Source organism: Eumetopias jubatus, unplaced genomic scaffold (genome assembly GCF_037043125.1).
Source record: "Eumetopias jubatus isolate StellerSeaLion01/CBP00866 unplaced genomic scaffold, mEumJub1_p1.0 scaffold_11, whole genome shotgun sequence".
Taxonomy (NCBI): Eukaryota; Metazoa; Chordata; class Mammalia; order Carnivora; family Otariidae; genus Eumetopias; species Eumetopias jubatus.
Window position 1 is genome coordinate 56,705,920 of NW_028274817.1, and position 26,458 is coordinate 56,732,377.

Sequence of the window (26,458 nt, forward strand, 5' to 3'; positions counted from 1 at the left end):
GTTTTAGAATAAGGGTAATTCTGGTTTCATAGAATGAATTTGGAAGTTTTCTTTCCTTTTTTTTGGAATAGTTTGAAAAGAATAGCTATTAACTCTTCCTTCAATGTTTGGTAGAATTCCCCTAAGAAGCCATCTGGCCCTGGATTTTTGTTGGGGAATTTTTGATTGCTGATTCACCTTCTTTGCTGGTTCTGGGTCTGTTCAAGTTTTCTGTTTCTTCCTGCCTCACTTTTGGTAATCTATATGTTTCTAGTAATTTACCCATTTCTTCCAGATTGTCCAATTTTTGGCATATAGTTTTTTCATAATATTCTCTTATAATTGTTTGTATTTCTGTACTGTTGGTTTTAATTTCTCTTCTTTCATTCGTGATTTTATTTATTTGAGTCCTTTCTCTTTTCTTTTTGCTAAATCTGGCTGGGGTTTATCAATATTTTCAAAGAACCAGCTCCTGGTTTCATTGATCTGTTCTACTGTTTCTGTTGTTGTAGTTTGTTTGTTTCTATATCATTTATTTCTGCTCTAATCTTTATTATTTCCTTCCTTCTGGTGGCTTTAGGTTTCATTTGTTGTTATTTTTCTAACTCTTTTCCATGTAAAGTTATGTTTTTTATTTGATATTTTTCTTGTTTCTTGAGGTAGGCTTGTATTGCTATATACTTCCTTCTCAGGACTGCTTTTGCTACATCCCAAAGGTTTTGGACCATTGTGTTTACATTCTCATTTGTTTCCATGTATTTTTAAATTTCTTCTTTAATTTTATCATTGACCCATTCATTGCTTAGTAGCATGTTGTTTAACTGCCATGTATTTGTGTACTTTCCAAATTTTTTTTTTGTGGTTGAATTCAAGTTTCATAGCATTGTAGTCTGAAAAGATGTATGGTATTATATCAATCCTTTTGTTGAGGCCTGTTTTGTGACCTAGTATGTAATCTATTCTGGAGAATGCCCTATGTACACTTGAAAAGAATGTATGCTTTTCTACTTTAGGATTCAATATTGTGAATATATCTGTTAAGTCCATATGGTCCAGTGTGTTATTCAAAGCCATTGTTTCCTTGTTGACTTTCTGCCTGGATGATCTGTCCATTGATGTAAATTGGGTGTTAAAGTCCCCTACTATTATTGTATTATTATCAATAAGTTCCTTTATATTTGTGATTAATTGTTTTATGTATTTGGAGTTCCCATGTTGGGTGCATAAATATTTACAATTGTTAGATCTTCAGGTTGGATAGTCCCCTTTATTATGATATAGTGCCCTTCATTTCTTGTTACAGTTTTTGGTTTAAAATCCACTTCATCTGATATAAGTATTGCTTCTTTAGCTTTCTTTTGATGTCCATTAATGTGATATATTTTTCTCCATCCCTTCACTTTCAGGTAGCAGGTGTCTTTAGGTCTAAAATGAGTTTCTTGCAGGCAGCATACACATGGGTCTTTTTTTTTTTTTTACCCATTCTGTCACCCTATGTCTTTTGATTGGAACATTTAGTCCACTGCTATTGAGATTAATTATTGATAGATATGTACTTATTGCCATTTTATTACTTGTTTTGTTGTTGTTTCTGTAGATTTTTTCTGTTCCTTCTTTGTCTTTGTCACTTTTCATCTTTCCTTTCTCTTCAAAGAGTCCTCTTTAATATTTCTTCCAAGGCTCGCTTCATGGTCACAAACTCCTTTAGTTTTTGTTTTTCTGTAAAACTCTTTATCTCTCTTATTCTGAATAATGGCCTTGCTGGATAGAATATTTCTGGCTGCAGATTTTTCCCATTCAGTATATTGAATATATGCCACTCCCTTCTTGTTTGCCAACAGTCTGTGGAGAGATCTGCTGCCAACTTTATTGGTCTTTCCTTGTACATTAGGGACTTCTTCCGTTTTACTGCTCTTAGGATTTTATTTCTATTGCTATATTTTGCAAGTTTTATTACAGTATGTCTTGGTGTTGTACTGCTCTTGTTGATTTTGATGGGAGTTCTCTGTGCCTCTTGGACTTGAATGTCTGTTTCCTTCCCCAGTTTAGGGAAATTTTCAGCTATTATTCCCTCAAATAAATTTTCTGCCCCTTTTCTCTATCTTCTTCTTCTTCAGGGACTTGTATAATACAAATATTATTATGTTTGATGGAGTCCCTGAGTTACCTAAGTCTATTCTTATGTTGCATAATTCTTCTTTCTCTCTTTTTTCAGTTTCATTATTTTCCATTAGTTTGTCTTCTCTATCACTTATCCATTCCTCCGTTTCTTCCATTCTTGTGTTCATTGCTGTGTTTCAACTCCTCATTATTGCATTTTTCATTTCTCACTGATTGTTTTTTAACTCCTATCTCTGTGGTAAGGGACTCCCTGAAGTCTTCCATTCTTTTCTCAAGCCCAGCATGTATCCTTATGATTGTTTCTTTAAGTTCTCCATCAGCCATTTCTTATATCTGTTTTGCTTAGATCCCTGGCTGCGACTTTACATTGTTGTTTCATTTAGGATGATTTCCTCTGCTTTAGCATTTTGTCTCTGTTTTCTTCTGTATGTTAGAAAAGCCTGTTATGTTCCTGCTCCCAAGAGTAATGGTTTCTTTGGAGAAGAGGTCACATATTGTCCAGTGACTGGTGCTTCAGGGAGTATCTCTGGTGTGTGCTGGTTTTCACTCTGCTGCTGTGTTTGGTTGCTTCAACTCTTAGGTCAGTCATCTGCAGAGGTTCTCTTTGCTTGCAGTGGGCAATATTTGGTCCTTGGCCAAAGTGTGGCGAGTTTTAGCTAGGTGTGATGTGATTCTGCTTGTTAAATGAGACCTGATACTACTTCAACTAGGACTGAAGTTTTGCAGGCTCTCTGGTCAGGTGATGTGATGTGGGCAGTGGTTTCTGCTGGTCTTCTGGGAGGGGGCCTGGCATGCTGGGACTGAGACAAACTTAACCAGGAAGAGCAGAACCAGCAGAGCACAGAGCTGTGGGATCTGATGTAAGTAGGTTGAGCAGCCAGTTTTGGCATTGTTTTGTTTTCTGTAGGTAGGTGGCTCTGTGCTTGTGCTGAGGTGCAGGGGAAAGAAATGGTGTCAGGCAGCTCCTTTGTCCCCAGAGAGTGGTCTCTGTTCATGTTAGTCTCAGGGAAGCGCTCAGAGAAGAAAGAACAATTTCCCCACTGTGTGTTCCGGGTGTTTTTCAGATCACCATTTCCACACTGTCTGCCTCCAAGTTGCCTGCCCACCTTTACTTCAGGAGCAGCACCATGCCCTCCAGGCCCTATCTCAGCCAAGCCTGCACACTTTTAAAATTCTAGGCCTTAGTTACATGGTGTGGTCAGGGGCCTGGGCTGGTCTTCCTGGTGAAGGTCTCACCATGCTGGGACTGAGGGAGGTTTGACCAAGAAGGATAGCCACTGCAGAGTGCAGGGGTGTGGGACCTGAAGCAAGTAAGCTAGACAGCCAGTGTCAGGTGAATTGCTCTTCCCAGGTGGCTCTGAACTTATGCTGAAGGGCAGGTGAGGGGAATAGCACTCACTAGCTCCTTTGCCCTGAGAGAGGCGGTTCTGTGAACTCCAAGAAGAGGAACAATCTCCCCACTGTGTGCTCCAGATGTTCTTCAGATCTGTGCCTCCATGCCATGTGCCCCTAGGTTATTTGCCTGCCTTCTCTGCAGGAGTAGGGGTGTGCCCTAAGGCTCTATCTCAGCCAAGCCTGCAGACCTTTAAAGCTCCAGTCTTCAAGCCCCACTGGTTGCAAATACTCATGAAAATCAGCCCCTGTTATTTTCCCAGTCAATGGCTTTGGGCAAGTGTTCTGCTTGTGTGTACCCCTGTGTGCTCCTTTCTCACTCTTTTATGGGCTCCCTCCCTTCTGCAGCACCTGTGAGACATTTCTCCTCCAAACCAGGTTTCTGGACTCCCTACCTTCTTCAGTGTGGTCTCTTCTCTCCCTCTAGTTGTGAAGTTTGTTCTGTCAGTCCTCAGGTTGACTTTCTGGGTATTCAAAATGATTTGATAGTTATCTAGTTGTTTTCAAAGGATGAGATAACCCTCAGGTCCTCGTATAATGCCACCATCTTAGCTCCCCTTCTCTACCACATTTCATTATCCATTCATCCATTGATAAACATTTAAATTGCTTCCCTCTCTTGGCTTTTGTGAATATTTTGTAAATATCTTGGTTATTGTGAATATTTTGTGTATATTCCCTGCAATGAACATGGGAGTTCTTGATACTGTCATCCTCAGATTTCTATGCCAATCCCAACATTCACTGAGGACATCAATTTTCTCTCCATACCTTTTCTTGATGTCATCCAGGGCAAGTCAATACCTATGTAGGATTATTCCAATCAGCTTTTTAGCCTTACTCCTAGCCTTGGTCAATTCAACACCAAAGACTTTCATCACCACTCTTCATTCACCCATTTCCATAACTATAACTTAAATCTTGTAACCTGATATTGTTTCATCTCTGAAAATTTAAACTCTAGTACCTCATATTCTGACCACAATCTTTTATTCTTCCAGTCATCTCATTCCTTTATTACTACTTCATCTAAGCTTCCACTTGACCTTCCTTTCCCAGGACTTGGGCCCCCATTGATCAGCTCACTTCCAGAGATACTTCCATCTCTATCCAGTCTAAATCCCATAATCTGTCATTTATTAATTCACTAAACAAACATTTTAAAGGTGCTTACCATATGACAAGCTCTTTTCTAAGAACTTTGGATATAGCAGTAAAAATCCACAGCCTTGTAGAGCTTGCATCCTATTGAGAGAAAGGAAACAACAACAACAAAATGATAATGTATTAAATCAGGAAATAAGTGCTATGGATAAAATCAAATAGAGATGGTTAATATGGAATATGGTAAGGTAACATTTGAAGGTAAATTAAAGGAAATGAAGGAGTAGTGGTTCCAAATTCCTGACATATTAGTCTTTGTAATCCAGGGTCAATAAATTGAAACTCCTGCAAATTCTCAGAAATTTCTGAAATCATAAGATACTGGGGGAGGAGCAAGATGGTGGAGGAGTAGCAGATCTAAATTTCGTCTGGTCTCAGAAATTCAGCTAGATAGGGATCAAACCATTCTGAACACCTACAAACTCAACAGGAGATCAAAGAAAAGAATAGCAGCAACTCTCTAAACAGAAAAGCGACCACTTTCTGGAAGGTAGGACATGCAGAGAACTGAATCCGATGTGATATTCAGGAAGAGAGACGGTGGGGGATGGGGCCTCCATCAGCCAGTACTGGCAAGTGATAGAGCAGCAGAGCACAAAATCGGAACTTTTAGAAGTCGGCTCTGCTGAGGGACGTCACTTCAGTGGCTAAGGGGGGGGTGGAACCATTGCTTGGGACAGTGTGGTCTCAGGACCCTCGGGGTCACAGAAAGATCGGGGGTGCCTGAGTGTGGCAGAGCTCCCAGGTATCAGACCGGGGAAGCCAGCTGCAGAGACAGAGCTGAGGAGTGGGCTCTCAGCTTGGGGTTGCCATAAACTGATCTGCAGCATACTCGGGCCACTACTCTTCCAGCAGGGACCCAAGAAGCCGCAGATCTGGGGAGACTCCCCCTCCTCCACCGGGAGGAGTGGTGTGGGAGAGCACTGTAGGGATCTGCTGGTTTTGGAGACTCCAAATGGGGTTGTGTGCCAGAGATAGAAACGCTCGGTCACTGGCCGGGTGAGCACGGAGTGCGGCCAGAGACCGGGAAGACGGGAGTGATTGCATTTCTCTGCAGGCTCACTGAGGAGTGGGGCCCCGAGTTCTCGGCTCCTCCAGGTGGAGATTGGGAGGCCGCCATTTTACTCTCATCCTCCAAACCTGTACGGAAAGCTTGCAGGGAACAAAAGCTCCCGAGAGCAAACCTGAGCAGATTACTTTGCCCGGACCCGGCAAGGGCAGGGCAATTCCGCCTCCAGCAAAGACATTTGGGAATCACGGCAACAGGCCCCTCACCCAGAAGATCAGCAAGAACAGCTGGCCAAGACCAATTTTATTGATCAATGAGAACTGCAGAACTCCAGTGCTAGGGGAATACTGCACATAAAATTCATGGCTTTTTTACCAGGATTCTTTAGTCTTTCAGGTTAATTTTTTTTAACTTTCTGATTCTTTTTTTTTTTTAATTTTTCTTTTTCCCTTTTTCAACCAACATCTTATCAATTCCTTTTTTAAAAAATCTTTTTTATTTTTCATTTTTAGAGTCATATTCTATCCCTTCATAATAGTTAAACTTATTTTTGGTATATATATATATATATATATATATATATATATATATATATATATATATATATAAGTTGTTCTCTCTTTAAAATTTTGGGATACACTTTCTACACTTTCTACTAACAGACCAAAATATACCCTAAATCCTGTATATACCTTAAATAAACCCTGTATGGCTTTGTTCTAGTCTCTAGCCAGATTACATTCTCTCCTTTTTTTTTTCTAATCCTCTTCTTTCTTTTTTCAACCAACTTCTTATCAATTCCTTTTATAAAATCTTTTATAATTTTCATCTTTACAGTCATATTCCATCCCTTCATCGTATTAACCCTTATTTTTGCACATATATAAGTTTTTCTTTCTTTAAAATTTTGGGAGGCACTTTCTTCTAACAGACCAAAATGTGCCCAAAATCTAGTGTGTGGCACAGATCTATGCACCAGCCTGATCATATTTGATCATATTCTGAGTATTTTTTGGTCTGTTATCATTTTCTTTTTCTTTTTTTTTTCTTTTTTATTTCTCTCCCTTTCTTTTCCCCTGGTTTCAGGTCTCTTCTAATTTGTTTAGTGTATATTTTTCTGGGGACGTTGTTACCCTGTTAGCATTTTGTTCTCTCATTCATCTATTCTCCTCTGGACAAAATGACAAGACAGAAAAAATCACCTCAAAAAAAAAAAAAAAGACAAGAGGCACTACCAACTGCCAGGGACCTATTCAATACGGACATAAGTAAGATGTCAGAACTAGAGTTCAGAATGATGATTTTAAAGATACTAGCTGGGCTTGAAAAAAGCATGGAAGATTTTAGAGAAACCCCTTCTGGAGAAATAAAAGAACTAAAATCTAACCAAGTCAAAATCAAAAAGGCTATTAATGAAGTGCAATAAAAAATGGAAGCTCTAACTGCTAGAATAAATGAGGCAGAAGAGAGAATTAGTGATATAGAAGACCAAATGTTGGAAAATAAAGATGCTGAGAAAAAGAGAGATAAAAAACTACTGGAACACAAGGGCAGAATTTGAGAGATAAGCGATACCATAAGATGAAACAATATTAGAATAATCGGGATCCCAGAAGAAGAAGAAAGAGAGAGGGGGGCAGAAGGTATAATGGTGCAAATTATAGCAGAGAACTTCCCTAATTTGGGGAAGGAAAAAAAGCATCAAAATCCAGGAGGCACAGAGAACCCCCCTCAAAATCAATAAAAATAGGTCAACACCCCAACATCTAATAATAAAACTTATGAACCTCAGAGACAAAGAGAAAATCCTGAGAGCAGCTCAGGAGAAGAGATCTGTAACCTACAATAGTAGAAACATTAGATTGGCAACAGACCTATCCACAGAGACCTGGCAGGCCAGAAAGGACTGGCATGATATCTTCAGAGCACTAAATGAGAAAAATATGCAGCCAAGAATACTATATCCAGCTAGGCTGTCATTGAAAAGAGAAGGAGAGAGAAAAAGCTTCCAAGACAAACAAAAACTAAAGGAATTTGCAAACACGAAACCAGCCTGACAAGAAATATTGAAAGGGTCCTCTAAGCAAAGAGAGAGCCTAAAAGTAACATAGACCAGAAAGGAACACAGACAATATACAGTAACAGTCACCGTACAGGCAATAAAATGGCACTAAGTTCATATCTTTCAATAGTTACCCTGAATGTAAATGGGCTAAATGCCCCAATCAAAAGACACAGGATATCAGATTGGATAAAAAAACAAGACTGGTCGATACGTTGTCTGCAAGAGACTCATTTTAGACCCAAAGACAGTCCCAGATTGAAAGTGAGGGGGTAGAAAACCATTTACCATGCTAATGGGCACCAAAAGAAAGCTGGGGTGGCAATCCTTATATCAGACAAATTAGATTATATAACAAGGACTGTAATAAGACATGAGGAAGGACACCATATCTTACTTAAAGGGTCTATCCAACAAGAAGATCTGACAATTGTAAATATCTATGCCCCTAACATGGGAGCAGCCAAGTATATAAGCCAATTAATAACAAAAGCAAAGAAACACACCAACAACAATACAATAATAGTGGGGGACTTTAACACCCCCCTCACTGAAATGGACAGATCATCTAAGCAAAAGATCAACAAGGAAGTAAAGACTATAAATGACACACTGGACCAAATGGACTTCACAGATATATTCAGAACATTCCATCCCAAAGCAATAGAATACACATTCTTCTCTAGTGCCCATGGAACATTCTCCAGAATTGATCACATCGTAGGTCACAAATCAGGTCTCAACCGGTACCAAAAGATTGGGATTATTCCCTGCATATTTTCAGACCATAATGCTTTGAAACTAGAACTCAAACACAAGAAGAAAGTCAGAAAGAAATCAACAGAAACTTATTTTCTCATTGTTCTGGAGGCTGAAAGTCCAAGATCAAGGTATCAGCAGGGTTGGTCTCTCTCCTTGGCTTGCAGATGGCTACCTTCTTTTTGTGTCCTCAGCTGGCCTTCTCTCTGTGCTCACATGCTCCTGGTATCTCTTCCTTCTCTTATAAGGACAGTAGTCTTCTTGTATTATTATGGTCCCACCTTATGACCTAGTTTACCATAATTACCTCATTAAAAACCCCATCTCCACATACAGTTACATTAGGAGTTAGAGCTTCAGCATATGAATTTGGGTAGACCACAATTCATTCCATAACATTTATAATACCTACTATTTTGTATCCCAGGACACATTAACAGAATCTGCAAAGGGGAGGTCTACACATGCTGGGGGCTCACCCTCCCAAAGCACCTACAGATTAGTAGATGTTCTGAGCTTTCAACCTCCTGTCTCTCTCTCTCTCTCTCTCAATCTCTCTCTCCAATCTAGAAATGGATGATGTAGTAGACTGAATAATGGACACCCAAAATTACCAGGTCTTAATCCCTGGAACTTGTAAATGTTACCTTACTTAGAAAAATGCACTTTGCAGACTTGGTTCAGTTTATGATTTTGAGATGATGAAATTATCCTGGTGGGTGGTAAATGCAATTGCATGTATCCTTAAAGAGGGAGTCAGAATGAGAGTTGATACACATAGAGAAAAAAGTGATATGAAGATGGAGCAGAGAGAGATTTGAATATTAGAGTGATATAGCCACAAAGCAAAGAATACCAGCAACTATCAGAAAATTAAAGGGACAGGAAATTGAGAATAAAGACAAATTTTCTTATTGGTGGAAATTAGTGCTGCCACCAAATTCCCTCTCCCACCACATACACCTTTGAAGGCAAAAGAAGCTATATTTAGGGTGAGATTTAAATATTTTTTTACCCTGATACACATACATTATCTCATTCATTTTTACAAAAATCATTTGAGGTAGGAATTATGATTCCACTTCCATTGATAAGGAAACAGATTTGAATAGCTTAAGTAATTTGCCATAAGGCACACAACCAATAGGTAGTAGAACCAGGACTTAAATTTAGAGGAAGAAAAAATTAAATAAATAAATTTAGAGGAATAAAACTCAAGGTATTAAATCAATGTGCAAGGACATATGAAGGTAACACCATGAGGTAGAAACTGAAATAAGAACTTTCTTAGAGCTTAAAAAAACTGGCCTTTTATTTAATGGTACGATGAGAAGATTGTAGACATTGCTACTAATACAGAAGACGTAGTAGTGAATCTTCCAAACTGAAAATTTGCACCAGGTATTTTTTTTAATGTAAGTTTTAAGAATCACTTAGAAATTAGGCTTTCATGGAAGCATGTTCAGAAACGAAGAAATTTAATTCCACAACAGTGATAATGACACAGTCTTGGAACTCAAGCCACACATATTCTAGTGTATTGTAGGGTGGTGGGGTGTGTAATTAACATAACTTTACAGTAAACAAACAGGGTTGCTGTAGTGTAGGGGGTGGGAGGGATGGGGTGGCTCAGTGATGGACATTGGGGAGGGTATGTTCTGTGGTGAGTGCTGTGAATTGTGTAAGACTGTTGAATCACAGACCTGTACCTCTGAAACAAATAGTACATTATATGTTAAAAAAAAAGAAGAAGATAGCAGGAAGGGAAGAATGAAAAGGAGGAAATCAGAGCGGGAGATGAACCATGAGAGATATGGACTCTGAGAAACAAACTGAGGGTTCTAGAGGGGAGGAGGTGGGGGGATGGCTTAGCCTGGTGATGGGTATCAAAGAGGGCACCTTCTGCATGGAGCACTGGATGTTATAAGCAAACAATGAATCATGGAGCACTACTTCAAAAACTAATGATGTAATGTATAGTGATTAACATAACATAATAAAAAATAAATAAAGTGAAGCATTTAGCAAAAAAAATCATAAGATACTAAGTATTTTTCATAACATTTACTTGCATGTTTCTAACTATGATTTTTCATAATAAACAGTAAATCATTTTTCTCTGATACCTGTAAAATAAAATCCAATATAATAATACATACAGTGTTTATTATCATGAAACAGTATATCATAAAAAATTATATATTTCAATTATATGTAAAAATTATCTCTCCCTGATACAGATGATTGATAATGGAAAATATTAAAAGGAAGTAATATTAACTCAAAAATGCCCAATATGAATCACTTGAAAACTTGAAAGCTGTCACAAAAATTTACTCTTTCAAAGATAACATTCTTAAAATAAATTTAAATAAATAACATTTTCCAGCTTTATTGAGGTATGTTTGACAAAACAAATTGTATATATTTAAGTAGTACAACATGATTTTTTTAAGGTGTGTGATATGATGATTTAATATATGTGTACAATGTGAAATGATTACCACAATCAAGTTAATTAACACATTTATCACTTCTCTTGGTTATCTTTTTAGGTGTGTGTGGTAGGAACACTTAATATTTACTCTCTTAGCAAATTTCGTTTACAATACATTATTATTAACTATAGTCATTATGTTGTACATTAAATTCCCAGAACTTATTCATTTTATAACTAAAAGTTTGTACTCTGAACAACATCTCCCCATCTTTCCAGACCTCCAGCTCCTGGCAACTGTCATTATACTCTCTGATTCTGAGAGGGAGAGAGAGAGACAGAGAAGGAGGATAAATTTGAAATTGGAGAGTGAGAGATGGTAGTCAAAAATGATACTGAGGTTTTGTTCTGCAATTGGAAGAATAAAATTGCCATTAGCTGAGATGAGAAAAACTGCTTAAAAGCAGCAGGAATTTGAGGGAAGGTAAAAGTAAAGTATTGAGGGGATCTGGGGCTGTTTTAAGACATGTTAAGTTTAAGATGCCTATAATATATCCAAGTGGAAATGTTTAGTAGTAAGCTGGATTTTTAAGTCTGGAGTTCAAGTAAGAGGTCTAGACTACAGGTATAAATCTGAGAATCATAAGGATTTAGATGATATGTAAAACCATGCAACTAACTGGATGCACTCTCCAAGGGAATAGATATATAGAGAAAAGGCATCCAATAACTGGTACTGTGCATTATTTAGAGGCCAAGGTCATAAATAACTGGGTGAAGAAATCAGAGGAAAAGCAGGAGATTGTATAAACCTGGAAGCCAAGTGAAAAAACCATTTCAAGGAGGATGGAGCAGACAAATATATCAAATGCTGCCAATTTTTAGGTAAAATGAAGACTGAAAATTGATTTGGGTTTAACAATATGGTGACTTTGACAAGAGCAGTTTTAATGGGTAAGTAAGACAAAGCCTTATTGGAGAGGTTTTAAGAGAGAAATGAAGGAGAGGAAATGAAGATAGTGAGTATAGAAAATTTATTCAAGGATTTTTGTTGTAAAAGGGAGCAGAGAAATGAGATAATTCCTTTCTACTTACAGGCCTTTCCATTGACACTCACCCATAAACTAAAATCTTAGAATAATCAAAACCGTTCGAACACTGTTTCTATATCTGAGCTGCTGGATCCAGTAGAAAAAAACCCACACAGTTATGCTGACTGATACCACCAGATATTCATGGTCTTCAACTTTAGCTGGAGCCCAAATACTTCAAGGCATCTTTTTTACACATCCTAAATGGTTTTTACTCCCATTATAAAATTTTACTTCTTTTCTCAACCTCCCCAATCCATACTCCTCACTTTACTGAGTCTGCACAAGTAATCAGTTACCAAATATTGTTGGTTCTACCAGTACAACCTCACTCTCATCTCTTTAATGATTTAGTTCACCGTAATTTATTATCTGTATTATAACACTAGTCCACCTGCCTTTAGACTGTCTCCTGTATAATACATTTATCCCACTCCTTCCAGAGTGGGCCTTCTAAAACACAAATGTGAGTACATCACTCTATTTAAAAGACCTCAGTGCCCCCTCCTAATCATCAATATGATAAAGCCAAATCTCAAGTTTAACATCTAAGGCCCTTCAAGATATGACTCATGTTGTTCATTCATTTGTTCCTTCAAAAAAATATTTTCTGGGGGCCTATTTTATTCTGAACTCCATGTTATTTACCGGTAACACCAAAGTAGTTGCATCCAGATTTCAGTTTCCATGAGCTTACAGTCTATCCAATTTTATTTCTGTATCACTCTTTAATAACCACAATTACCTAGAAGTCATACCTTGCCACTTAGGATTCCTGAAATATGTCGTACTGCTTCAAAGTTCTTTGCTTTTTTTTTACCTAAAATATCCTTGTTTCTTCAGATCCTGCTTAACTTCTTTAAAATTCAACCCAAACATCACATCCTCATGAATACTTTTCTTATTTAAATACCTTTTCTGTCTTCCCATGGCACTCTGAGATTACCTCTACCATATTACTTATCATACTGTACTGATAAAATTAATTTATCTGTCTTTCCCAGTGAGACTGTGAGTTCCTTGAGGAACTATGTCTTATTTGTCTTTGTATCCCCACCCACTTACCTTAGTGCCTAATACATAGCAGGTACTCAATAAATATTTGACAACAGGAATGAATTAAGGAAAGCATGCTTTGCTTAATCTCATTCAGCTTTTACCCTGTAAAGAGCTTTATGAATCCTAATTCTTTCATACTGCATTTTAGCTTCCTTTCTAATTTTGTATAACCTTTGACACTGATCTACATACCTTTTAGTAGTATGTCATTACAAGAGACCCTCGTTCTATGTTTAACATCAATCCATTTATTACCAATCTTTGATTGAACATATCCCAGTTATTAACCTCCTGGACAATGCTATTACCCAGATCAAGTTCTCGCAGGACCTTATCAAATACCTTGCCAAAATCCAGATTAAAAAAAATCTATAGCATTCCCATCATCTATTCTGTCAAGTGACCTTATCAAAAAAGGAAATAAGGCTAAACTGACCTCTAAATTGATCATCTTTCCTAGAGCCTCCATTCCCTTCCACACTCCACTTCCAATCCATCCCTCTCTTCTATTTTTAGACACAGGGAAAATTATGTTTTCTCAGCAAGGTCTCACATGTATGTCTTTTCTCATACTGTTCCCTCTGTTTAAACTATTTCCCTTTCTCCACTTGTTAATGTTATTGGACAGGAAATTGATTCTCCTCTAGAGCTTCCTCAGGGAGCAAGGCCCTGCTGGCCCCTTGATTTCAGCCCAGTGATACTAATTTTGGACTACAGATATTCAGAACTGTAAGAGAATAAATGTGTATTGTTTTAAGCCATCAGGTTTGTGATAATTTGTTATAGCAGTCACAGGAAGTTAATACGGAAGGGAAGAGAATAGAGAAATCTATCACTTGGATTATAATATTATATCATATATCATATAAGCTGCTTTGTATTACTGTAAAGTTATGTTAATTACACACCCCACCACCCTACAATACACTAGAATATGTGTGGCTTGAGTTCCAAGACTGTGTCATTATCACTGTTGTGGAATTAAATTTCTTCGTTTCTGAACATGCTTCCATGAAAGCCTAATTTCTAAGTGATTCTTAAAACTTACATTAAAAAAAATACCTGGTGCAAATTTTCAGTTTGGAAGATTCACTACTATGTCTTCTGTATTAGTAGCAATGTCTACAATCTTCTCATCGTACCATTAAATAAAAGGCCAGTTTTTTTAAGCTCTAAGAAAGTTCTTATTTCAGTTTCTACCTCATGGTGTTACCTTCATATGTCCTTGCACATTGATTTAATACCTTGAGTTTTATTCCTCTAAATTTATTTATTTAATTTTTTCTTTCTCTAAATTTAAGTCCTGGTTCTACTACCTATTGGTTGTGTGCCTTATGGCAAATTACTTAAGCTATTCAAATCTGTTTCCTTATCAATGGAAGTGGAATCATAATTCCTACCTCAAATGATTTTTGTAAAAATGAATGAGATAATGTATGTGTATCAGGGTAAAAAAATATTTAAATCTCACCCTAAATATAGCTTCTTTTGCCTTCAAAGGTGTATGTGGTGGGAGAGGGAATTTGGTGGCAGCACTAATTTCCACCAATAAGAAAATTTGTCTTTATTCTCAATTTCCTGTCCCTTTAATTTTCTGATGGTTGCTGGTATTCTTTGCTTTGTGGCTATATCACTCTAATATTCAAATCTCTCTCTGCTCCATCTTCATATCACTTTTTTCTCTATGTGTATCAACTCTCATTCTGACTCCCTCTTTAAGGATACATGCAATTGCATTTACCACCCACCAGGATAATTTCATCATCTCAAAATCATAAACTGAACCAAGTCTGCAAAGTGCATTTTTCTAAGTAAGGTAACATTTACAAGTTCCAGGGATTAAGACCTGGTAATTTTGGGTGTCCATTATTCAGTCTACTACATCATCCATTTCTAGATTGGAGAGAGAGATTGAGAGAGAGAGAGAGAGAGACAGGAGGTTGAAAGCTCAGAACATCTACTAATCTGTAGGTGCTTTGGGAGGGTGAGCCCCCAGCATGTGTAGACCTCCCCTTTGCAGATTCTGTTAATGTGTCCTGGGATACAAAATAGTAGGTATTATAAATGTTATGGAATGAATTGTGGTCTACCCAAATTCATATGCTGAAGCTCTAACTCCTAATGTAACTGTATGTGGAGATGGGGTTTTTAATGAGGTAATTATGGTAAACTGGTCATAAGGTGGGACCATAATAATACAAGAAGACTACTGTCCTTATAAGAGAAGGAAGAGATACCAGGAGCATGTGAGCACAGAGAGAAGGCCAGCTGAGGACACAAAAAGAAGGTAGCCATCTGCAAGCCAAGGAGAGAGACCAACCCTGCTGATACCTTGATCTTGGACTTTCAGCCTCCAGAACAATGAGAAAATAAGTTTCTGTTGTTTAAGCTATCCAAGCTGTGGTATTTTGTTATGGCAGCAAGAGCAGGAGGCATGTCTAAAAATCAGTTCCAAGTTGCTCATTTTGCACCAGTGTAAAATCTCTCTTTTGTTCCAAATTGCTAATAAAGGATGTCTTTGCTATACATCGCTCATATGATAACTTTGGGAGAAAGTCAAAAGAAATAATCAGAGTTCCATGAGTGGCTGGGTGTCAAACAGAGAAAAAAGAGAAAAACTGTTAGAGAGATTAGTGAAAGCAGGAACTCAGAAACAGTTGTGATTATGAGACCATAATTCCCAGCGGATTCATGGAAATTACAGGAGGAGCACTGGACTTCTTCAAAATGAGTGCTAGAGGACTTGTGCCAAAATTAAGGAAATCTCAAAGCACAGGGTAATATCAGCTGACATCTGGATAGCATATGTAAATTGCCCAGTATAGTGTCTAATTTTTTTTTAAGATTTTATTTATTTTTTGACAGAGAGAGACACAGTGAGAGAGGGAACACAAGCAAGGGGAGTGGGAAAGGGAGAAGCAGGCTTCCCGCGGAGCAAGGAGCCCGATGCGGGGTTCAATCCCAGGACCCTTGGATCATGACCTGAGCCGAAGGCAGACGCTTAACGACTGAGCCACCCAGGCCCCCCTATAGTGTCTAATGTTTAATAATCATCCAGAAAATGATGGTTCATTTTCCCCTTCCTCTTATCAGTACTAAAAAGGATAGGTGGGTGTGTCTAAGAGTTGAAATAAAACAAAGTTTTCAATAAATTATGAGTGGATTGTCCGGCGCCTGGGTGGGGTTCTGTCTGTGGAGTCGTGAAATCAGTGGCTCGCGAGAATGGTGAATGAATGAGAGAAGGATCAGGGAGAGAACCGAGGAGACTTTAGCTCAGTCCCCGCAGGGAAACCATGCCGAAACCCCGGAAGAGGCTCGCCGGGGCTGCTGAGCCTGCTGGGCCAGACAATAAGCGGCCAGCCAGAAAATGTACCAAGACTAAGAACACAGTAGGGGCATCAGCTACAATGGATAACTCCAGCCCTGAGGAGACTTCAGCCTCTAAAAACTGTGGGAAGAATCTAAGCAGTTACTGGCTGAGTAAGTCTGAGCCAGAAAGCTGGCTAGATAAAGGTGTAGATGTGAACTTCAACATTGAGGATCTTAAAGCACAGCCCAAGCAGACAGCATGCTGGGATGGTGTTCGCAACTACCAGGCACGGAACTTCCTTCCAGCCATGCAGCTGGAGCAAGAAGCATTCTTCTACCATAGCAACTGCAAAGAGCCAGGCATCTCAGGACTTGTGAAGATTGTGAAGGAGACTTACCCAGACCACAAACAGTTTGAGTAAAACAATCCCCATTATGGCCCATCCAGCAAAGAAGACAACCCCAAATGGTCCATGGTGGATGTAGAGTTTGTTTGGATGATGAAGCATTACATTACCCTGGCTGAGCTCAAAACCCATTACCAAACTCACAAAACCACTGGAGGCCCCTTAAAAAATATGGCTGTCTTCACTCACCAGAGACTCTCAATTCAGCCCCTGACTCCAGAAGAGTTTGATTTTATTTTGGGCCTGGAAGAAAGGGAGCCAAGTTAACTGGGACACTGTTGCTGGAATGGGCAAGCCATTATTCCAAAGAAGTCAAGCTTTTATAAGACAAAAGTTGTGTGGCAGCTTACATGTTATGTTCACCTGGGGTTGTGTACATAGGTGGTTTTCATGTACCTTTTCCAATAAAACATTAATATCAAAAAAAGTTATGAGTGGATTAATATCAAACCTAATCCTTTGTAGAGTCACTAATACTCTAGTGTTCAGAAAGCAAAATAAATACTATTTGTAAAAATAGTAAGATACAGAGACCCCAAAAAGGCAGTGTGAACATTTTGTAGATTTTAGGGAAACTAGCAGAAGAAAAATAATAGTCTCATTTTTGGCATGGTAATTAGAAACCCCAAATTTAAAAATCATCCCAAAACCATAAAATTAAGGTCTGCCACCGAAAAATTTTCCAGACTTTTTCTGTTTTCAATAGCACAGCTCCATACCACTGGGAAGAAGTAAGAATGTGCTTTTTTCTAATTTGGCATGAAACATCTCTAAAAATAATATGAATTAATCATATGCATTTAGATTCTTTGAAGTTTAGCAACCATGAAGACACCACAAACTTACAGACTGTGGAAGTCAATAACAGATTCCAGAAGCCTCAGGTCTTCTCCAGAGTTCTTTTGAATGAAAATACATGTGCAGTATTTCATATGAAGAATGACAGGCCAGGATTTGGAAAATGTTTTTCTAGCAAAGCCTCAGCAAATCACAGCCAGTATGCCCAGAACCCCCAAAAATGTCGGTACAGGTAGGTGAGTGCTTCATAAGAGACTAGGTCCTCTTTGGGATGTCACTCAGAACTTCTACCATTTCAAATGTTCTGCCTTTTCCCCATCCCCATCTCCACAGAAGTAGAAATCCTTCCAGCTATTTCTAAGTGAAGTTTTATTACAGAGCAGAAAATTATGATGAGCACCTCCAACACAATTACTGATAAGAGTGAAGTTTCCCAACTAAGTCATTCCCCTGAAGGGGTGAAGTAAATTCTATTTCTTTATGCTTACTTTTGAAAATTATTTCAGAACTGCTGAAGGCAGCAAAAAGACCACTTGCACTTGGGAAGTTCATATTTCCTCAATACTTAGATTTCTCATTTGACCAAAATCAGTTCTATAGTGGTCCCCTAGTTTAGTATCATAATTGGTTGATTGCAGATATTGCAGCTGACACAGGAGTGAAGTTTCCAGCAGGCATGGTGAAAGGACTCCTCCAAGACTGAAACATTGCATGAAAAAAATTGCGTTAGAAAGCAACTCTATAAAAATAAACTTTAAAGATGCTTAGAACTTTTATCATGGAAAGATATTTAAGATATAAGTGGAAAAAAGCCCAGAGAACCGTTAATAATATAATCCCATTTTATTCAAAAATATCTATTTATTTGTGCAGCATATACACACATGCACACACATACACACATAAAACATCTGGAAGTACATATACCAAATTGCTGATACAGATAATCTCTTGGTTAAGTAACTATTGGGGATTTCTTTTGCTTATTTGTATTTTCTGTATTTCAATAATGAGCATGGATTATGCATACAATAGAATAGTAATCATATTTTTAAAGAAATAAATTAAGCTATTCAAATCCACTTCCCATCTCAGATTCTGGGTTTTGCTACAAAATTTATGAATGTTTTTCTATAGGATTTGCATATCTTTTTCCACAGAGATGCACATTGTCAAGCCCTTGGCTCCTTTCCCCACTTAAAAAAATAAATTTGGCTGTTCATTTAAAAAATATTCACTGAAGACCTACTTTACCTTCTTAGTCGAAGAAATGGACTACTCTCCCTACCCTCATTGCCTTAAACATGGGATTTTTTTTTAATGGATTCTTGCTCTACTTAGCAGGATAGGTTGATGCAACAATTTCTTTGAGAGTTTTGTCCCAGTCTCTAGAAGAATGGTTTTGTTTCGAGTTTTGAAGTAAAAGAGAGGCATTGATCTCTGGGAAAAGACAGGTCTTTTGAGGTTGGAGTGGTGTCTTTCAATATGATAACTAACATTGATTAAACATGTTCCAGGCACTTTACATGATTTATTTCATATAATTCTCAAAATAATGCTTTTGAGTTAAGTACCATTGTTCCTATTTTCTAGGTTAGAAATTGAGCACTTACTCTATGCTTTTCTTACCATGTTAAGTAAGCACCAGATGGGGACCAAGAAACATTGGACTTAATTTCCAACAACTTTAGGAACAAATGCCTATCTCAGTGTGCTCTGTGAAACAGTCTAATTAAATCATCCCAATTTCCCAGCTGAGGAAACATATAAAGAGGACATTGCTGTACAATTAGAGAAGCAAAGCAAAAAAAATAATTGATTCAAATAAATTTGAAGAATTGTATAACATGGACAAATACCAGTTTGCAAAGTGTAAGTAGGGTCTCTAGACATAGCCAAATATGAATAAGAAAATGTAAAATGCTCTGATATAGTATTAACTTACATGCCTTATCCTCAAAATAATATTTTTGAGGTAAGTACAATTGTTTCCTATTTTCCAGGCTGGGAATTGAGGCTTAGAGAGGTTAAGTGACTTGGTAAATAAAATAAAATGAGAAAGAACAAAATAAGATATATAATAATAATAAAAATCTAACAAAATTTTATTTGTGTTTTTAAGATTTTATTTATTTATTTGACAGACAGCGAGAGAGTACAAGCAGGGGGAGGAGCAGAGGGAGAGGGAGAAGCAGGCTCCCCGCTGAGCAGGGGTCCCAATGTGGGGCTCAATCCCAGGACCCCGGCATCATGACCTGAGCTGAAGGCAGACACTTAATGACTGAGCCACCCAGGTGCCCCACAAAATTTTAAATATAAAAATAGAGAGAGACATCATCAAGATGGAGGGCTAGGAAGTCCCAGTGCTTGTCTCTCCCACAAAAACTACAAAAATTAAACTACAGCATGACAAAAACAATTGTAGGAAGCTCTGGACTACAACGAGGAAGCAGCAGATAGACTGTGGAACTTAAAAACTGAAGATAACAGCATAAAAATGTATAGGAAACACTTGACTTGTATCATCCCAGCCCCCAGTCCAGGGAAGCTTGGCACCAGGGGGATCCCCTTGGAAAAATTTCACCCCATTGGGAAAAGGCAAGCAATAGAGCCTCAACAAGCCTCATTATCATGGATGTTTGCAGCCTTCGCTACTGAGGACTCTTAATGTCTTCACCAATGCTGAACACAGATGATGGAGTTGACAGGAATCCCTGTTGCTTTATCTTCTCCCTGGGGCTGTAGCTGTAGCTGTAGTGAAGCTTACTTCTGGGAACCTGAGCTGTTGTTGTGATCAGCTCTCTGGGATAAGGACACTACAGTGCCTTGCCATCTACAGGACCAAAGCTACCACAGCTCTGCACTCTGTTTCTGGGTTCCAAATTGTAGCTCTGATCCACTGTAACAAGGCTGTACCACTGCTGCATTGCATCCCAACCCCAGATATTAAGTCAGGGCTATGACCTGCCATTACTGGAGCCACACAGCTATTGTTTTTCACCCCATCCCCAGTGTGCTGTCAACATGCAACTTTAATGAGTCATCATTGGGCCAAATTGCTGTTGTTCTGTGACTGCCCCCTGGGTCCTAAATCATAGCTTTGACCTACCATCACTAGACTGCTCTACTGCAACTCTATGCCCTGTCCCTAGGGTTATAAGTCCCAGCTTTGACCTATCATCACTAGGGCCAAGCTGCTGCTGTTCTATGGCTGCCCCTTGGGGTCAGAGTCAGACTTTGACCCACCATCCCCAGGGTGTACTTCTATTGCACCCTGAGCCCAAGTCACCACTCCACCTTGTCATCACATGGTCTTTGTCACTGTTGCATTCTCACCACCCCACCCCCCAGGCTGAGTTACTTTGGTGAGACCCAGAGACCCAGGCACCAGTTCCATGGGAGATCTGTACATGCTTGCACCTCAGACAATGGTATCATTGCTATAGCAAGTGGACAAGTGCTCCAAGACCAAGGGGTTGTGGTAGTTCCATGTGTATCTGATTCCCAGACTGCAGGTCCATAGTCACTTAGAATGCAAGCACACAAGATCTGGTGTCAAGAGATATCTCCTCAACTAGAACTTCCTCCCACAGGCTAAAAAGGAAAACAGGAAGACCCCAGTAGCCTTTGCTTCTGAGGCCTCAGTAAGCCTAGGCACCATTGCCACAAGCAGGGTCTCTGCAGTCTTCACTGAGTTGACCTCAGCTGATGGAGATTCACAGAGACTACATCACCATGCCCTCCCAGGAACCAAAGACTGCATTACACAGCCAGTGTCCTGCAGCCATGTTCAAGTGGAGGTCTTTGTCCACCAAAACCAGTTTGAGAGGCTGAAAGAAGTATCTGATCACTCAAATGTTCAGACATCAATTCAAAGCCATTAGAAACATGAAAAAGCAAGGAAATGTGACACCACCAAAGGGACACAGTAATTTCTCAGTAATTGACCCCAAAGAAATGGAAATCTGAGAGTTACACGAAAAATAATTTAAAATAATTATTTTAAGGAAGTTCAGTGAGATGCAATAGAACACAGATAGAGGAAAATCCATAGGTTTTTACAATGGCTGCACCAACTTACATTCCTACCAACAGTGCACTAGGGTTCCTTCTTCTTCACATCTTTGCCAACACTTGTTATTTCTTGTCTTTTAGATTCTAGCCATTCTGACAAGTGTGAGGTGATATCTCATTGTGGTTTTGATTTGCATTTCCCTGATGATTAATCATGTTAAGCATCTTTTCATATGTCTTTGGCCATTTCTATGTCATTTTTGGAAAAATGTCTATTTAGGTACTCTGCCCATTTTAATTAGGTTATCTGTGTGCTTTTTTTTTGGTGTTAAGTTGTATACATTTTTTATATATTTTGGATATTAATCCCTTATCAGATATATCATTTGTAAATATCTTCTCCCAATTTGTGGACTGCCTTTTCACTTTGATGATGGTTTCCTTCACTGTGAAAAAACTTTATATTTTGGTGATCTCTAATAGCTTATTTTTTCTTTTGTTTCCCCTGCCTGAGGAGACATATCTAGAAAAATGTTAAGGCTGATTTCAAATAGATTACTGCCTATGTTTTCTTCTAGGAGTTTTATGGTTTCAGGTCACACATTTAGGACTTTAATCCATTTTAATTTTTGTGCATTGTATGGTGTATGAAAGTGGCCCAATTTTATTATTTTCCATGTAGTTGTGAAAAAATTAAAGGTAGAAATACCATATGACCCAATAATTTCTCTACTGGACATTTATCCAAAGAAAATGAAAACACTAATTTGAAAAGATATATACACCTTAATGTTTATTGCAGCATTATTTACAATAGCCAAGATATGGGAACACTTGGATGGCTCTGTTGATTATGCATCTGACTCTTGATTTCAGCTTAGGTCATGCTCTTGGGGTGGTAAGATTGAGCCCTGTGTCAGGTTCTGTGCTCAGTGCTGACTCTGCTTGAGATCCTCTCTCTCTCTCTCTCTCTCTCTCTCCTTCTGCCCCTCCCCCACTCATGTGCACACATACACTCTCTCTTCCTAAATAGATAAATAAAAAAAATTTTAAAAATAGCCAAAATATGGAAGCAACCTAATTATCCAATAGATGACTGGATAAAAATAAAGTGTGGTATATAAATACAATTGAATATTACCATAAAAAATAAGAGCTTGCCATTCATGACAACATGGATGGACCTAGAGGGTACTATGCTAGGTGAAATACATCAGACAGAGAAAGACAAATACCATATGATTTCATTTATATGTGGAATCTGAGAAACAAAAACAAACAAACAAAGACTCTTAATCTCATGGAATAAATTGGTGGCTGCCAGAGGGGAAGTGGTGGGGAAATGGGTGAAATAGATAAAGAGCATTAAGAGGCCCAAACTTCCAGTTATAAAATAAATTAGTCACAGATAAAAAATACAACATAGGGAATATAGTCAATAATATTATAATAACATATGGTGACAGATGGTGACTTCATTTATGATAGTTAGCATTGAGTAAGGTATAAAATTACTGAATTGATATGTTGTATACTTGAAACTAATATAACATTTTTTTAAAGATTTTATTTATTTGACAGAGAGAGCACAAGCAGAGGGAGAGAGAGGGAGAAGCAGGCTCCCTGCTGAGCAAAGAGCCTGATTTGGGACTCGATCCCAGGACCCTAGGATCATGACCCAGGCCGAAGGCAGCTGCTTAACCGACTGAGCCACCCAGGTGTCCCACTAATATAACACTTTATGTTAATTATATTTCAATAAAATTAAATAAAGATTAAAAATAAAAAACAAGATAGACAATTTAATTCAGGAAAAGAATGCATAAACAAAATGAGAAGTTCAACAAAGAGATACAAATCATAAAAACAAATGAAACAGATATTCTCGAGTTGCAGAATACAATGAATTAAATGAAAAATGAATTAAAGAGCTTCAAAAGCAAGCTTAACCAAGCAGAAAATAGAATCTTGTGTGCTTGAAGACAGATAATATCAACAGATATTAACCAATCAGAAAAGAAGAACAAATAAAAATGAAAAAGCATGAATAAAGCTTACCTGAATTATAGGACATGATAAGTAAAATAACGTTAGCATTGGGGTGCCTGGGTGGCTCAGTTGGTTAAGCGACTGCCTTCAGCTCAGGTAATGATCTCAGAGTCCTGGGACTGAGCCCCACATCAAGCTCCCTGCTCAGTGGGGAGTCTGCTTTCCTCTCTCCCTCTTCCCCTCTCCCTGCTCATGCTCCCCCCCTCAAATAAATAAATAAAATCTTTAAAACTAACACTGGTATTATGAGAGTCTCAGAAGAAGAATGAGAGAAAGGGGCAGAAAACCTATTTAAATAAACTTTCCAAATCTGAGGAAGTTATGGACATCCAGGTACAAGAAGCTTAAAGACCCCTAAACAGATTCAACCCAAAGAAATCTTCAACAATATACTTATAATAAATCTCAAAAATGAAAGGCAAAGAGAACATTTTGAAAGCAGTGAGAGAAAAAAGACATTACATACAAGGTAGTCAAAATAAAGCTATCAGCAAATTTCTCAGCAGAAAACTTGCAAGCCAAAAAAGATATATTCAAAGTGACCAAAGGTGGGAGGGCAATGAACCAAGAATAATTTACCCAGCAAAATTGTCTTTAAGAAATGAAGGATAGAAAAAAAAAAAAAAACAACTCCCAGACAATCAAAAATTAAGGGAATTTAGATTTAGCCACTAGACCTACCTAACAAGAAATGCTAAAGAGATTTCTTCAAGCTGAAAAATATATACACTCATTAGTAACATGGAAATATGAAAGTACAAAAATAACTGATAAAGGTAAGTATATAGTCAAATTAAAAATATTCTAATACTGCCATGCTGGTGTGTAAATCACTTTGAACTCTATCATATAAGTTAAGACAAAAGTATTAAAAATAGGTATAGCTACGATATTTTGTTAATGGTTATACAATATAAACAGATGTAAATTGTGACATCAACAGCATAAAAATGTAGGGAGAGTCAAGTAAAGGTGTATAGCTTTTGTATGCAATTGAAGTTAAATTGTTATCAACCGGCAAAAGACTTGTAACTGTAAGATATACTATGAAAACCTCACAGTAATCACAAAGGTAAAACATAATAGGTATGCAAATGATAAGGAGAAAAAGATCAAAGCATACCACTGCAAAAATTTTACCAATTTACACAGAAATCCAGCAAGAGTTAAAAAAAAAAGGAACAAAGGAACTACAAAACAATGAAAGAGAAATGAACAAAATGGCAATAATAACTCCTTACCTATCAATAATAACTCTAAATATAAATGGTTTAAATTCTCCAATTCAGTGACATAGAGTGGTTAACTAAAAAAGCAAGACCCTACTATATGCTGCATAGAAGAGATTTAAATAAGATTTAAGGACACTAATTAACTGAAAGTGAAGGGATGGGAAAAGATATTCCATGAAAATGGAAACTAAAAGAGAGAGCAGAGGCAGCTATACTTATATCATACAAAATGGACTTTACCTCCAAAGTTGGAGCAAGAGACAAAGAGATCATTATATAACAACAAAGGGGTCAATTCATGAAGAGGATATACCAATTGTAAATATATGTGCATCTAATATAGGAGCACCTAAATATATTAAATATATCTGAAGGGAAAAACAGACAGCAATGCAATAATGGAAGAGAACCTCAACACACCACTTTCAGTAATGGATATATCATCAAGACAAAAAATCAATAAGGAAACACTAGACTTGAACTACATTTTAGGCCAAATGGATCCAACAGATACACACACACACACACACACACACACACACACACACACACACACACATATAGAACATTTTATACAACAGCAGCAGAATACCCATTCTTCTTAAAGATAAATCATATTTTGGGTCACAAAACAAGTCTTAATGAATTTAAGAAGATTGAAATTATATCCAGTATCTTTTCTATGCACAATGGTATGAAACCATAAATCAATAAATGACAGAAAGCTGGAAAATTCACAGATAGGTAGAATTAACACATTCCTGAATAACCAATGAGCCAAAGGGAAAAAAATCAAAAAGCAGATCAAAATAATATCTTGGACAAATGAAAATGGAAACAACATACCAAAGCTTATGGGATGCAGTTAAAATAATTTTGAGAGATAATTTTGTATTGATAAATCCCTACATTATGAGAAAAGGAAAGCTTCAAATAAATAACCTTACCTTCCACCTCAATAAATTAGAAAAAGAACAAACTAAGCCCAAAGTCAGCAGAAGGAGAAGAATAATAAATACTAGAGAAGAAATAAATGAAACAGACAAGGAAAGACAATACAAAAGATCAATGAGACTAAGAATTGGCTTTTCAAAGGATAAACAAAATTTACTAATCTCTAACAAAAATAATTACAAAAATATTCAAATTAATAAAATTACAAATGAAAGAGAAGACATTTCAACTTACATCACAGTAATACAAAAAATCATAACGGACTATAATGAACAATTATACACCAAAAAATTAGATAAATTAGAAGACATGGAAAAATCCTAGAAACATACAACTTACCAAGAATGACTCATGAAGTAACAGAAAATCTGAAAAGACTAATTAAAAGGAAGGAGAATCAATAACCAAAAATCTCCTTACAGAAGTGCACATGTGATGAGCACCAGGTTTTGTATGGAAGTGTTGAATCACTATATTGTACACATGAAACTAATATTACACTGTATGTTAACTAAAAGGAAATTAAATGAAAGAAAAATTCTAAGTATTAAAAAGTCAATTGAAATATAAATAAAGCAAATATTGGACAATATATTTGACCAGAAGGATCAAACACTAAACA

General features: G+C 37.5%; 1 pseudogene; it reads left to right on the top strand.

Annotated features, from left to right (window-relative positions):
• Nucleotides 1-16,366: 16,366 nt before the first annotated feature.
• On the top strand, nucleotides 16,367-17,056 carry LOC114207397 (thymocyte nuclear protein 1 pseudogene; annotated as a pseudogene).
• Nucleotides 17,057-26,458: the final 9,402 nt, after the last annotated feature.